The following is a 16202-nucleotide window of genomic DNA, read 5'->3' on the forward strand; positions in this document are numbered from 1 at the left end:
ATTTAGTTCTGGCAGGTTCAGTTCAGCACTGTTACATTCAGTGTGAACAGGTCCAGTCAGCACGGTTTCATTCAATGTGCACATGTTTAGATCAGCAGATCTACAATCAGTGTGGAAACGTCCAGTTCAGCACATTTACATTCAATGAGGAAAGGTCCAGATGAGTACTGTTACATTCAGTGTGGACAAGTTCAGTTCCGTAGGACTACATTCAGTTTGGACATGTTCAGTTCGGAACAGTTACTTTCAGTGTGGACAGGTCCAGTAAAACCCATTTACATTCAGTGTGGAGAGGACCAGTCCAATATAGTTGCATTTAATGCTGGCAGGTTCAGTTCAGCACTGTTACATTCAGTGTGAACAGGTCCAGTCAGCACGGTTTCATTCAGTGTGCACATGTTTAGATCAGCAGATCTACAATCAGTGTGGAAACGTCCAGTTCAGCACATTTACATTCAGTGAGGAAAGGTCCAGATCAGTACTGTTACATTCAGTGTGGACAAGTTCAGTTCAGTAGGACTACATTCAGTTTGGACATGTTCAGTTTGGAACAGTTACTTTCAGTGTGGACAGGTCCGCCTCATCAGAGTTACATTCAGTATAGACAGATCCTGGTCCACACGGTTGCTTTCTGTGTAGACAGTTCCAGCTCAGCAAAGTTAAATTCATGGTGGACAGTTTAAGTGCAGAGCCGCTACATTCAGTGTGGTGAGGTCAAGTTCAACACAATTATCTTCAGTGTGGAAATGTCCAGTTCAGGACAGTAATATTCAATGTGCACATGTCCAGTTCAGTACAGCTTCATTCAGTGTGCATAGGTGTAGTTCTGCACAGTTACTTTTAATGCATACAAGTCCAGTTCAGCACAGTTACATTCATGTGAACATATCTAGTTCAGCACAGTTGCCTTCAGTTTGTCATGTGCAGTCCAGCACAGTTACATTCAGTGTGAACTGGTCCAGTTCAACATAGTTACATTCAGTGTGGAGATGTCCAAATCAGCAAGTTTACATTCAGTATGGACGGGTCCAGTTCAGCACGGATATATTCAGACTAGGCTGGTCAAGCTCAGCACGGTTACATTCAGTGTGGACAGATCCAGTTAAGCACAGTTACATTCAGTTTGGGCAGATCCAGTTCAGCACAGTTACATTCAGTGAGGACAGGTCCAGTTAGCAAGGTTACATTCATTGTGGAGAGGTCCGGTTCAGCAGGGTTAGATTCAGTGTTGACAGCTCCTGTTCAACGCAGTTACATTCATTTTGGACAGGCCCAGTTTAGCACAGTTTCATTCATGTGGACAGGTCCAGTTCTGCACTTTTACATTCAGTGTGGACAGGTCAAACTCAACATAGTTACATTCGGTGTGGAAAGGTACAGTTCAGCAGAGTTACATTGTGAGTGGACAGCTCCAGGTCAGCACAGTTAGATTCAGTGTGGTCAGGAACAGTTCAGCACAATTATCTTCAGTGTGGACCTGTTCAGTCCAGGACAGTTAGATTCAGTGTGTACATGTCCAGTTCAGTACAGTTTCATTCAACGTGTATAGGTTCAGTTCAGCACAGATACTTTCAGTGCATACAAGTCCAGTTCAGCACAGTTACATTCATGTGGACAGAGCCAGTTCAGCACATTTATCTTCAGTTTGCCAGGTGCAGTTCATCACGGTTACATTCAGTGAGCGCTGGTCCAGTTGAGCACAGTTACATTCTGTCTGGACAGGTCCAGTTCAGCACAGTTGCAATCAGTTTGGAAATGTGCAGTTCAGCACAGTTATATTCACTGTGGAAAGGGCCGGGTCAGCACTGTTACATTCAGTGTGGACATGTTCAGTTCAGCAAGGCTACATTCAGTTTGGACATGTTCAGTTCGGAACAGTTACTTTCATTGTGGACAGGCCGGGCTCATCATAGTTACTATCAGTTTCGACAGATCCAGGTCAGCACGGTTGCTTTCTGCTTGGACAGGTCCAGCTCATCTCTGTGACATTCACTGTGAACAGGTCCAGTTCAGCAAATAACAACAGAAAATGCTGGAAATACTCAGCAGGCCAGACAGCAGCCGTGGAGAGAGAAACAGGGTTAACGTTTCATGTCTGGGACCCTTCATCAGAACTGGGAAAAGATGGAAAATTAACAGATTTGAAGCAGGTGCAGAGACAGAGGTGGGGGTTTAGGAGGGGAGGAAGGAATTGAAAGAATGTGCTGTGAAAATGTTGCAAATGGGAATGGCAAAGCCATACTGCATGAAAAAAGGTGCAGGGATTATTATCTGAAATTGTTGAACTCTATATTCAGTCCAGCAGGCTGTAAATTGCTTAATCGAAAGATTAGTTGCTGTTCCTCGAGCTTACGTTGAGCTTCATTAGAACAATGTAATAGGCCGAGAACAGAGAGATGAGAGTGGGAGAGAAGTGGTAAATTAAAGTGACAGGCGACCAGAAGCTCAGGGTCACCGTTACGGAATGAATGGAGGTGTTCAGAAACGAAGTCGCCCAATCTGCATTTGGTCTCCCCAATGTAGAGGAGACCGCATTGTGAGCAGCGAATACAGTATATTAAATTGCAAAAGTTACATTCAATGTGGACAGGTCTGGTTCAGCAAAGTTACATTCCATGTGGACAGGTCTAATGCAGCACAGTTACATTTAGTGTGGTCAGGTCAAGTTCAGCACAAATATATTCAGTGTGGACATGCCCAGTTCAGGACAGTTAGATTCAGTGTGTACAGGTCAGTACAGCTTCATTGAGTGTGCATAGGTCCAGTTCTGCACAGTTAGTTTAAGTGCGTACAAGTCCAGTTCAGCACAGTTACATTCATGTGGACAGATGAAGTTCAGCACAGTTACCTTCAGTTTGCCAGGTGTAGTTCAGCACGGTTACATTCAGCGTGAACGGGACCAGATCAACATAGGTACATTCAGTGTGGAGAGGTCCAGTTCGGCACGTTTACATTCAGTATGGATGGGGCCAATACAGCACGGATTTATTCGGACTAAACTGGTCAAGTTCAGCACGGTTACATTCAGTTTGGACGTATCCAGTTCAGCACGAATACATTCAGTGAGGACAGATCCAGCTCAGCACGCCATCATTCAGTGTGGACAGTCCAATTTCAGCACGGTTACATTCATTGTGGAGAGGTCTAGTTCAGCAGGGTTATATTCAGTGTTGACAGCTCCTGTTCAACAGAGTGACATTCATTGTGGAGAGCTCCTATTCAGCAGGGTTATATTCAGTGTTGACAGCTCCTGTTCAACAGAGTTACATTCATGTGGACAGGTCCAGATTAGCATTTTACATCCAGTGTGGACAGTTCAAGCTCAATATAATTACATTCAGTGAGTACAGGTCCAGTTCAGCACAGTTACCTTCAGTGTGGACAGGTCCAGTTCAGCATGGTTACATTTAGTGTGGACCGTTCACGTTTAGCATAGTTACATTCAGTGCCAACATTTCCTGTTCTGCACTGTTACTTTCAGTCTGGTCAGGTCTTGTTCAGCACGGTTACATCCATTGAGAAGTTGTCCAGATCAGCACGGTTACATTCATTGTTGAGAGTTGCTGTTAAGCAAGGTTACATTCATTTTGGACAAGTCCCGTTCAGCACATTTACATTCAGTGTGGACGGGTCTAGCTCAGCACAATTCAATTCAAGTGGACAGGTCCAGTTCAGCACAGTTCTATTCATGCGCACTGATCCATTTCAGCACAGTTACATTTAGTGTGGACAGGGCCAGTTCAGCACGGACATACTCAGCCTGGTCTAGACAATTCCAGCACAGTTACATTCACTGTTGTCAGGACCAGTTCAGCACAGTTACATTAGCTGTGGACAGGTGCAGTACAGCACGGTTACATTCAGTGTGGACAGATCCAGTTCAGCACGGTTAAATTTAGTGTGAACAGGTCTAGTTCTGAACCGTTAAACTCAGTGTGGACAGTTCCAGTTCAGCACAGTTATATTCAGTGTGAAAAGGTCCAGTTCAGTATAATTACATTCATTGTGGACCGGTCCAGTTCAGCACAGTTGCATTCAGATTGGACAGGTCCAGTACAGTACAGTTACATGCAGTGTGGACAGCTCCAGTTCAACACAGTTACATTTAGTATCGAAAGGACCAGTTCAACACAGTTACAATCGGAGTGTACAGGTCCTTTTCAGCACTGTTACATACAGTGTGGACATATCTATTTCAGCACAGTTACATTCAGCGTGGACACAGTTACATTCAGTGTGGACAGGTCTATTTCAGCATGGTACCATTCAGTGTGGCCAGATCAAGTTCAGCTCAGTTTCATTCAGTTTGAGCTGGTCCACTTCAACCTACATACATTCAGTGTGGACAGATCCAGTTCAGTACGTTTACTTTCAGTGTGGACAGGTCCAGTTCAGCACGGATACATTCAGACTAGACTAGACAAGTTCAGCACGGTTACATTCAGTGTGGACAGGAGCAGCTCAGCACAGTTACATTCATTCTGGACATGTCCAGTTCAACACAGTTACATTCAGTGTGAGCTGGTCCAGATCAACATAGTTACATTCAGTTTGGAGAGGTCCAGTTCAGCACAGATACATTCAGACTGGACTAGACAAGTTCAGCACGGTTACATTCAGTGTTGACAGGTCCAGTTCAGCACAGCTACCTTCAGTATGGACAATTCCAGTTCAGAACATTTACATTCAGTGTGGACAGTTCCAGTTCATCACCGTTACATTCAGTGTAAACAGGTGCAATTCAGCGCAGTATCATTCAATTTGGACAGGTTAAGTTCAGCACGGTTACATTCAGTGTGGACAGGTCCAATTCAGCACATTTACATTCATTGTCGACAGGTCCAGGTAAGCACTGTTACCTTCAGTGTTGAGATGTCCTGTTCAGCACGGTTACATTCAGTGTGGACAGATTCAGGTCAGCACATTTACATTCAGTGTGGACAGGCCCTGTTCAGCACAGTTACACTCAGTGTGGAGAGGTCCAGTTCAGCACAGTTACATTCAGTGTGGACAGGTCCAGGTCAGCACATTTACATTCAGTGTGGACAGGTGCAGTTCAGCACGGTTACATTCAGTGTGGAGAGGTCCAGTTCAGCAGAGTTAAATTCTATATGGACAGGTCCAGTTCAGCACAGTTACATTCAGTGTGGACATGTCCAGTTCAGCAAGGTTACATTCAGTGTGCACAGGTCCAGATCAGCACGGTTACATTCAGCATCGACAGGCCAAGTTCAGCGCAGTTACATTCAGTGTGGACAGGCCCTGTTTAGCACAGTTACATTCAGTATGGACGAGTCCATTTCAGCAGAGCTAAAGTCAGTGTTGACAGATCTAGTTCAGCACAGATACATTCCGGTTGGACAAGTCCAGTTCAGCGCAGTTCAATTCAGTGGGGACAGGTTCAAATCAACACAGTTGCTCTCATTGTGGACAGGTGCATTTCAGCACAGATACATTCAGTGTGGACATGTCCAGTTCAGCACAGTATCAATCAATGTGGACAGGTCCAGTTCAGCACAGTTCCTTTCAGTGTGGACAGGTGCAGTTCAGCGCAGTAAAAGTCGGTGTGGACAGGTCCAGTTCAGCACATTTACATTCAGTTTGGAGAGGTCCAATTCTGCACAGTTAAATTCTATGTGGAGAGGTCCAGTTCAGCACCGTTACATTCAGTGTGGACAGCTGCATTTCAGCACAATTACTTTCAGTGTGGACTGATCCAGTTCAGCACAGTTAAATCCGGTGTGGATTGGTTAAGCTTAGTGCAGTTACATCCAGTGTCGGCAGTTTCAGTTCAGCGCGGATAAATTCAGTGTGAACATGTCTAGTTCAACTAGGTTACATTCAGTGTGGACAGGTCCAGTTCAGCACAGTTACATTCATGTGGGCAGATCCAGTTCAGCACAGTTACATTCAGTGAGAGCGGCTCCAGTTCAACATAGTTACATTCAGTGATGTGAGGTCCAGTTAAGCACAGACACATTCAGACTGTACTAGACAAGTTCAGCATCGTTACGTATAGTGTTTACAGGTCCAGTTCAGCACATTTACATTCAGTGTGGACAGTTCCTGTTCAGCACCATTACATTCTGTTTGGACAGGTGCAGTTCACCACAGTTACATTGAGCGTGCACATGTCCAGTTCAGCACAGTATCAATCAATGTGGACAGTTCCAGCTTCAGCACGGTTACAAGCAGTGTGGACAGGTCCAATTCAGCACCGTTACATTCAGTTTGGACAGGTCCAGTTCAGCACGGTTACATTCAGTGTGGCCAGGTCCAATTCAGCATAGTTACATTCAGTGTTGTGAGGTCCTGTTCAGCACGGTTACATTCAGTGTGTTCAGATCCAGTTCAGCACATTTACATTCAGTGTGGACAGGTCCAGTTCAGCAGGGTTACATCCAGTGTGGACAGGTCCAATTCAGCACAGTTACATTCAATGTGGACTGCTCCGGGTCAGCACAGTTACATTCAGAGTGGACAGGCCCAGACCTGCACAGTTACATTCAGTTTGGACAAGTCCATTTCAGAGAAGTTACATTCAGTGTTGACAGATCAGTTCAGCATTTACATTCCGGTTGGACAGTTCCACTTCAGCGCAGTTCCATTAAGTGGGGACATGTCCAAATCAACATGGTTACTCTCATTGCAGACATGCCAGTTTTGCACAGTTACATACCGTGTGGACAGGCCCAATTCAGCACAATTATATTCTGTGTGCAGAGGTAAAGTTCAGCACAGTTAAATTCAGTGTGGATAGGTGCAGCTTAGCACAGTTACATCTAGTGTGGGCAGTTGCAGTTCAGCATGGCTAGTTTCAGTGTGAACAGTCTAGATCAGCAGAGTTACAAGCAGTATGGACAAACCCAGTTCATCACAGTTACAAACGGCATGTACATGTCCATTTCAGCACACTTATATTCATTGTGACAAGGTCCAGTTCTGCACGGTTACATTCTGTGTTTATAGATCCAGTTCAGCACGGATACATCAGTGCGGGCAGGATCAGTTCGGCACGGCAAAATTTAGTGTGAACCGGTCTAGTTCAGCACGGTTAAATTCAGTGTGGACAGGTCTAGATCAGCAGAGTTACAATCAGCGTGGACACGTCCAGTTCATCACAGTTACAAACAGTGTGGACAGATCCAGTTCAGCACACTTACATTCAGTGTGAATAGGTGCAGTTCAGCATGGTTACATTCAGTGTGGATGGGTCCTGTTCAGTACAGTTACACTCAGTTTGGGCTTGTCCTGCTCAGCACAGATACATTCAGTATGGACAGATCCATTTCAGCACAGTTACATTCAGTGTGGAAAAGTTCAGTTCAGCAGGGTTTCATTCAGTGTGGACATCTCCAGTTCGGAACGGTTCCATTCAGTGTGGACAGCTCCAGTTCATCAGTTACATTCAGTGTGGACAGGTCCAGTTAAGCAAAGCTACATTCAATGTCGACAGGTCTTGTGCAGCACAGTTACATACAGTGTGCTTATGTCCAGTTCTGCACAATTAGCATCAGTGTGGACATGTCCAGTTCAGGACAGTTAGAATCAGTGTGTACAGCTCCAGTTCAGTACAGTTACATTCAGTGTGCATATGTCCAGTTCTGCACAGTTACTGTCAGTGCATACACAGCCAGTTCAGCATTTTACATTCATATGGACAAATCCAGTTCAGTTCCCTACAGATTGTCAGGTGCAGTTCATCACATTTACATTCAGTGTGAACTGGTCCATTTCAACATAGTTACATTCAGTGTGGACAGCTACAAATCGGCACGTTTACATTCAGTATGGACAGGTCCATTTCAGCACGTATACATTGAGACTTGGCTGGTCAATTTCAGCACTGTTACATTCAGTGTGGACACGTCCAGTTCAGCACTGTGACATTCAGTTTAGACAGATCCAGTTCAGCACGGATACATTCAGTGAGGACAGGTCCAGCTCAACACTCTTACAATCAGTGCGGGCAGTTCAATTTCTGCACGGTTACATTCATTGTGGAATTGTCCAGTTCCGCAAGGTCACATTCATTGTGGAGAGCTCCTGTTCAGCAGGGTTATATGCAGTTTCACAGCTCCTGTTGAAAACAATTACATTCATTATGGACAGGTCCAGTCCAGCCCTATTACATTAATATGGACAGATCCAGTTCAGCAGAGTTAAATTCTGAGTGGACAGTTCCTGGTCAGCACATTTACATTCAGTGTGGACAGGTCCAGTTCAGCACAGTTACTTTCAATGTGGACAACTCCAGTTCAGCACAGTTACTTTCATTGTGGACAGGTCCAGTTCAGCACAATTACATTCAGTGTGGACAGGTCCAGTTCAGCACGTTTACATTCAGTGTGGACAGGCCCAGTTCACCACAGTAACATTCAGTGTGGACGGGACAAGTTTAGCAAAGTTACATTCTGTTTAGACAGGTCCAGTTCAGCATAGTGTTGGATTGCAAAAATAGTCCTGTGAACCAAAGCCTCAATCCTCTTGTCTTTAAATACTTTAACCAAAGCTGTATGGAGGGCTTTAGTACTAGAAATCATAATTAAAGGATGATTAGCTTCACTTATTAAGAAACATATATGTTAAGAATGTACATGCAGTATTTAGGTAGCTGCAAAGCATGATGGGACAATTGATCATCATTAACACTTTTTAACTAAGTACTGTAGAAATAGCGGACCACAGCATATTTACTAGACTCTTGGTCTCCCTCTTTACTTAATCTAAAATTTTGTTATCAGTGTTACAGAAGGAGTGTTTAATGCAGCTGGCTTTCTGAGAGGTAAGGGAAACTGAACTTCATAGGGAGTCGTCTATTTCTATCTTTGCCTCATACACTGTATCTCCCTTTGTAATGCCTGCTCGCAACCAAAAGCTGACATTGTTTATTATCTCAAGAATTAAACGACCTCGCTCACAGAAGCTAGATGTCTAAGAATTAGGTGTTATGCTTAATGTCTAAGAACACTTCAGGGCAGCTCCCGACATTGCGTGACTAATCACCCAACCAATAAGAGAGTAACTGTATTGACGTTGTCTGTATGCAGACACCCACTTTTGTAAACCATAGGTCGTTGCTGATTGATAGGTATATAAAATGCTTGTATGCTGTTTTTCCTTAGAGAGCCAGGTACGAGTCTGAGGAGGCTGCCTCCTGTCCCTTGTGCACAAGGCCTTCTGGTCGTCTTCTAAGAAACTTTAACTTTGTCAGCAGTTCCGTCTCTCCGTCTGGTTTTACTCCGAAATTCGAATCTAACAGTTGATGCCAGAAGTGGGATACTGTGTTGCAGGGTGCAGGTAGGACGTAAATTGTCTGCATTGTGGGAGGGAAACTCGAAGTGGGTGTAGGAGTCTCGATAAGAGACTCGGAGGACCGAGGAAGTGAATGGGGAGTCAGGATCAGTCCTGAGCTCGAAACAGTGGTTGTTACAGGGCCCTTTATAAGTCCCTCGAAAGCGAGTTGCGCTCGCTATTTTTAAGCACCTGCTGCATTATTAAAATTATCCACTTGGTTAAATGAATCCTCATGGAGACCACGGAGTGACAGAATTGACTGGACCTGCATGTGTGTTTCGAATTTAGAGTATAAGCTGATATGGAGTGTAAGGTGAATCGTTTGTGCGGATTAAAGTATAAGATTGGAGTAAAATAAGTTAAAGCATAAGATAAAGCATAAGGAAATGAGTGACGAGGACAAATCAATTTCATCGGACGTTCTGGCTATGTCCACCAGTGTCACTGTTGTAAAACCAGGTCCAAGAGGCAAATTTGAAATATCAAAGCGAAATGATTAAGAATGGGTGGAAAGAAACAAGTCCGTTAGTTGATCAAATTGTTAAGGCCATGGAAGCCCAACAAAACAAGACTCCACAACCTACGTGCCCCCCCGAATATCTGCCCTTCAGCACCGCCTTAATCTGGGGCCAGGAAATCCAAACCCATGGCTGGCCCCCATCCGGATGAACCCAGAAGTTAATGTCAACAATAGAGAAATAGGTGGTAGCGGCGATGAGCGAGTCCCAGCCTTTCACGCCCCAAGAAAGATCTAGGATTGTCCTTTTCCCGAGAGGTGTCAAAAACTTTTACAAATGCCACGAGCTGTCACTGTTTCTGGCCTGCGGAGCATGATGGGGATTGTTCAATTAATGCCGCACATACGTAGCCGAGTTCACTGTGTTGGCAAGTCTCTTAAATCACCTTCTAAAGGGAGGGCCCACGGGAGAGGCAAGACTGGATTGGACACCTGAGGCAGTCGAAGCCTTTGATATGGTCAAAATCACCTTTACCAATGAACCTGCCTTGGGTCTCCCAGACTCTGCAAAACCCTTCCACCTGTGGAACTGGGTGGGCAATCGGGCATATAGTGCGGTGGTTGGACAATTCCGGGATAACGAGCTGCACACTAAAACAGTCCATCACTAAAGCTATTTCACAGAACGGGAGGGGATTGCACTCCCGCGATTTTGGGGGTATATGAGCTACGCCAGCCAAAAGCACTGGTTTAACCCCGTTTGAGCTAACGGCCGGATGAGCAATGGTTTTACCCCAAGAAGCACCCCTGCAAGGTACGGGGGACACATCTCAAATTCAAGCAACCCTCCTGACATACCTACGTATGCTCAGTGAGTCTAATCAGGCCAATCACTTCCAGGTTCAATACCTGCAGGAGGAACAGGATTGCAAAAGATTGGGGGGGGGGAGGTTTGGAAAACACCCCCTTGTGTGGGACAATGGGTGATGATTCAGCGACCGGTGCGAGGTATTTTTGAGCCACGTTGGGTTGGACCCTTCCAGATCCTGCATAGTACAGGAACCTCCGTCTGCTTGCACGAAAAAATTGACATAAGTTGGAGACACTGGAGCCAGATTAAGCCCGTGGTGACAACCAGGGATGACATTTCCCCTAACCCTCAGGACCCCTAGGGCTGAGGATAAAAATAACCTGCCAAATGTGTTCATTCATCATCAGTGTATTGTCTCTTTAAAAGCCTGTGCTTCCCTCTTCAAGGTCACAGGCTGCGTGCATTCTCTCTCTCTGTCTCTCTCTCTCTGTAGATTGTGACTGCTGCTCGAATTTGTGATTTAAGTTGTGAGGAGTGTGTGTGTGTGGTAACTCATTTGCAATTTGTGATGAATTATGAAATGAAAACGATTAAGAATAATGCAAATTAACTTTCTTTCCTTCCCAATATTAGGTTAGGACCAAGTTCAGAGGTTTAATCAATTCTTCGGGTTGTTATTTACCTTCCTCTTCCTTACAGATCGAACTTTCAACAGCTCAGTTTTTCAATTTAATCAGTGATCCTGCTCACCCTGACGGTTATGTGACCCTGACCTGTCCCAGTACATACCCCTTGACTCTTGAGTTCTGATTATCTCCCTTTCGTGGTTGCTATGATGAAATCTTCCAAAGCACTTTGATTTGATCTGCTTAAATGTGAAAAGAAAACTAACTTTTCACCAGGTATATTCAATGTTTTTACAGTATTTTGGAAAGACATCTGAAGAAAGGACAATAAGGAATATGACGTAATTAACTTTTTTCTGCAAGAATGTGCGATTTGTTTTGTTTTAGTCGTTCACAGCTTTACAAAAGATAAGCTTCTGCCTTAAAGTTACAGTTAACAATGTGCTTGGAAGAAAATTAACTTGAATGTTTACAAGATCTGGATTAAATTGGACATATGACGTTAATTACCCTATTAAAACCAGACATTCATTGTGGTCACGGTGAAATTCTGGTTGGTGTAAATTTGTGTAGACCACATTGAATAAGATAACTCCACTCCATGATAGTTGCAGAGTCCATTACAAAGACATACTTAGCTTGTGAACATTGCGCAATCCCGTCTTTCTTCACTGTCCATATTAATTCCATGTTCGTGTTTAGTTAAAGTGTGAAAACACAACTGTATTTTGATCGGGAGAGTTTTTATTAATTTATGTAAAGTGACGCAACTGCGTGCATTTGATAATGTTTTGCTCCAACTTCTTAATGCCTGCAGAGGAAATAACCCTTTCCACTGACACCTGTTTAAGTTCACCCAGCAACAACTTTAGTCTGCAGTTTAAAAATATTGGATATTATAAAATTTAAGTTCCTTAATTTTAAATTAATATTTCCCCACAGTGAGAGAAGGAAATGTTAAAACACTATAAGCCACCTAGCCTGAAAATCATTTTTTTCAAAAATTGGAAATGGAAGACAAATTGATAGAAATGAAAGTGAAGATTGACAAAACCTGCCAGTGCGGCGGAGCCACTAAGGGACTCCAATCAATTGTATATAATTCCATTTAATAATATGTTAGCTACAGCCTGAGTCTGTATCTTTGTTTTCACTGTTTACATGTACAGAGCGCGGTCACTTTAATAGCGCAGGTAAACGCGATGACGTCACGCCGTTCATCACGTGGTCCCCCACCGACGGGGGAAAGGTGATGACGTCATGACGTCAGCCACGGGCCCGCCCAAGCAGTCGTCGTGGAGACACCGAACTGACTTGACCTATTTTCGGTGTTCTCCTGTAGTTATCTGTTAAACTCTGTTACTTTTCATTAAACCTCATTTATTTAATTTCCTGAGTGGACCTCAGTCTTTTGGATAGGAACTAGACATTCCTACATTGGTGACCCCGACTTTTGCGAATGGTTTTCGCAGAAGTTACTGAACATGGAATCGAACGCCGTTGCTTTGAAGCTACCACAGTTCTGGGAGCAACAGCCAGCCACTTGGTTCATCCAGGCTGAAGCCCAGTTCACAATCAGTAACATCGTTGTGGATCAGACCCGTTACTATCACGTGGTCTCCACCCTCGACAGCACCACAGCCTCACGGATTGTCAGCCTGCTTGGTAATCCCCCAGGAGATCGCAAGTATGAAACGATAGTGGCGCAGTTGTTACAGGTCTTTGGGCTCACGATGTCGGAGTGCACCCGCCGGCTGCTCAATATGCCCGGCCTCGAGGACTCCAAGCCGTTCGAGCTCATGAGACAAATGCTCATGCTCCTGGACTCCGAACCGGAATGCTTCCTCTTCAGGCAGCTATTCCTCAGTCAGCTACTGGAGCAAGTTCAGGCTGCCCTAGCCAGGTCGGAAGTCACGGACTGCGCACTGCTGGCTGCTGATGCAGACAAAATCTTCACGGTGTCACAGCAGTGCTGCGCTGCACTGCCATGAGACGCCCATCCTCCACAGACGCCACTCCAGCCCCTAAACCTGCGGGGTTGTGCTTCTGCCACGCCCACTTTGACGTGAAAGCAAGATGCTGCCGCCCTCCCTGCAGCTTTACGCTCAAAAAAAAGAAACAGCAGCCACCCTGTCGAAAGAGGATCAGTTATAACGAGTGCCCCGCGGCTGCAATGTCAATCAGTTATTCGGGAAACTCCTCTTCATCAACGACTACCTATCTGGTCGACGATTCCTCTGCAACACCGTGGCACAGTGTAGCATCCTACCCGCATCAAATCTTGATCTACAAGCCGGGGAGCACGGCCCCTCCCTCCAGGTGACTAAAGGTGGAGCCATTCGGACCTTTGGAAGCTGGTGGGTCTAGGTGTGCTTCGGTGGCCAGCTGTTTTAATGGGATTTCTTCATGCCCAAAGCCTCTCAAGCCATCCTCAGGGCAGATTTTTTGTGCAGCAACGGCCTCCTGGTGGATGTACAACACCGCCAGTTGATCAATGCGGCCACTTTTCACTCCATTCAGTGCGACCGATGTAACACCATGGCACGCACTGTCTCCTGCGTGTTCCCACCTCCAGATGATTTCACTCACCTCCTTGGAGATTTCCCAGGCCTGACCAGACCCACTTTCTCTTCCACAGCCACGAAACATGGAGTCGAACATCACATCACCACTACTGGCTCCCTGGTCTATGCACGGGCCCGACGGCTTAAACCTGGCAAGCTCGCGGCTGCGAAAGCGGAGTTGGACATGATGGAGCTGCTAGGGATTATTCACTAGTCGAATAGTCCCTGGTCTTCACCTCTCCACATTGTTCCAAAAGCTGGTGGTGGATGGCGGCCTTGCAGCCACTATCGACGCCTAAACAACGCCACTACTCCTGATTGTTACCCGATCCCTCATATTCAGGATTTTTCAGCCCATTTGGCGGGAAATACCATTTTTTCAGAAGTCGACATTGCCCGTGGCTAGCACCAGGTCCCCGTACACCCGCAAATGTCCCGTAAACTGCAGTCTTCACCCCATTCGGCCTGTTTGAATTTCTGCGTTTCCGTTTGGATTGAAGAACGCTGCACAGACTTTCCACCGCTTAATGGACTCCTTGCTTCAGGACCTGAAGTTTCTATTCGCCTACCTCGACGACATCCTCATCATAGCACTAATAAAGCAGAGCACATCTGCCATTTGCGCACCCTTTTTAGATGCCTCAGTCAACACGGCTTGATCATCAACCCGGTCAAGTGCCAGTACGGCCTGCAGCAGATTGATTTCTTTGGCCAACGCATCACATCGGATGGCGCAATTCCCCTGCAAACAAATGTGGAGACAGTTACTTCATTCCCGCGCCCGCAGACCGTCAAGGCCCTGCAGGAGTTCCTCAGGATGGTAAATTTTTATTACCGGATTGTCCTTAATGCAGCTCTGCTCATGCAGCCCCTGTACGAGGCCCTCAAGGGCAAGTCTGGCAAAGATCTGATTAGCTGGATGCTCGAATTGGACTGGGCATTTGTCGACACAAATGGCACGTTAGCCAACTCAACCATGCTGGCATACCCACTGCCATGTGCCACCATGGCCCCTACCACTGACGCATCAGACTATGCCAACAGCGCAGTGCAGGAACAGTGGGTGCATGGGACGTGGCAACCGCTGGCATTTTTCAGCCATCAACTACGGCAAAACGAACAGAAGTACAGCATGTTCGACCGGGAGTTGCTGGCTCTTTTTCTGGCCATCCTCCATTTCTGGTTCTTGCTAGAGGGACGTCTGTTCATGGCTTTTGTGCACCATAAGCCACTATCGTTCACTATGGCCAAGACCGCCGAACCGTGGTCAGCTCGGCAACAACGTCAATTGACATTTATCTCAGAATTCACCACTGACATTCAGCATGAGTCCGGTAAAGTCAACCTGGTGGCGAATTGCCTCTCCCGTGTGACCATTCATGCAGTCCAGCTCGGCATCGACTATGCGCTCATGGCTGCGGATCAAGCCTCTGATCTGGAAATCCAATCTTACAGAACCAACCCCTCTAACCTCCAAGCGGCTGGCGTCAAATTCCATGCCAAGGGCACTACGCTACTCTGCAATGTCTCCGTAGGAGATCTTTGCCCTATCGTCCCGGTCGCCTGGCACCAAAAAGTTTTTGACGCCATACACGTGATGTCGCACCCTGGCATGAAGGCTTCGCAACAGCTGATGTCGTCCAAATTCATGTGGCAGGGCATGCACGTGGATGGCCGCGAATAGGGCCAACACCTGCGTGGTCTGCCAAAAGGCCAAAGTGCAGCGTCACGTCAAGGCTCCATTGGGCACTTTCGCTGTTCCGGAACGTAGGTTTGATCATGTGCATGTGGAGCTGGTGGGCCCACTTCCGCCTTCACACGGGTTTACTCATCTTCTTACAATGGTGGACTGCACAATTCAATGGCCGGAGGCGGTTCCTTTGTCATCCATCACTTCCGCAGACGTCGCCAGGGCATTCATCTCCTCTTGGGTCGCCCGTTTCGGGGTCCCGGCGGACATCTCGTCTGATCGTGGGCTGCAGTTTTCTGCGGAGCTCTGGAATGCTGTGGCTCAGTGGCTCGGCGTCAAACTACATTGCACCACTGCCTACCATCCACAGGCGAATGGCCTGTGTGAACGATTCCACAGGTCGCTCAAAGCCACATGGCAAGCCAGCCTTCAAGGCGTGGGCCTGGTGGACAGGCTTCCACGGGTCCTTTTGTGTCTTCATACGGCACCTTAAGAAGATCTTCAATCATCCTCGGCGGATCTCTTACATGGCCAGCCGCTACGCATACCAGGGGACTTCCTTCCGACTCCAACGGAGCCATGGTCTGCGTCCCAGCAGCTCATCAGCCACCAGGAGTAAGCCAGAAGTTTCGCTCCAGTGCCTACGTCGCATCACGGCTTGCAGAGCTCCCACATCCCAGCTGAGCTGAAGAATGCTGACTATGTGTTTATCCGCCACGACGCTCATCGGGACCCGCTCAAATCCCCTTACACTGGT

The sequence above is a fragment of the Somniosus microcephalus genome, chromosome 4 (genome assembly GCF_052327205.1).
Source record: "Somniosus microcephalus isolate GS21.2 chromosome 4, FLI_Smic_1.0, whole genome shotgun sequence".
Classification (NCBI taxonomy): domain Eukaryota; kingdom Metazoa; phylum Chordata; class Chondrichthyes; order Squaliformes; family Somniosidae; genus Somniosus; species Somniosus microcephalus.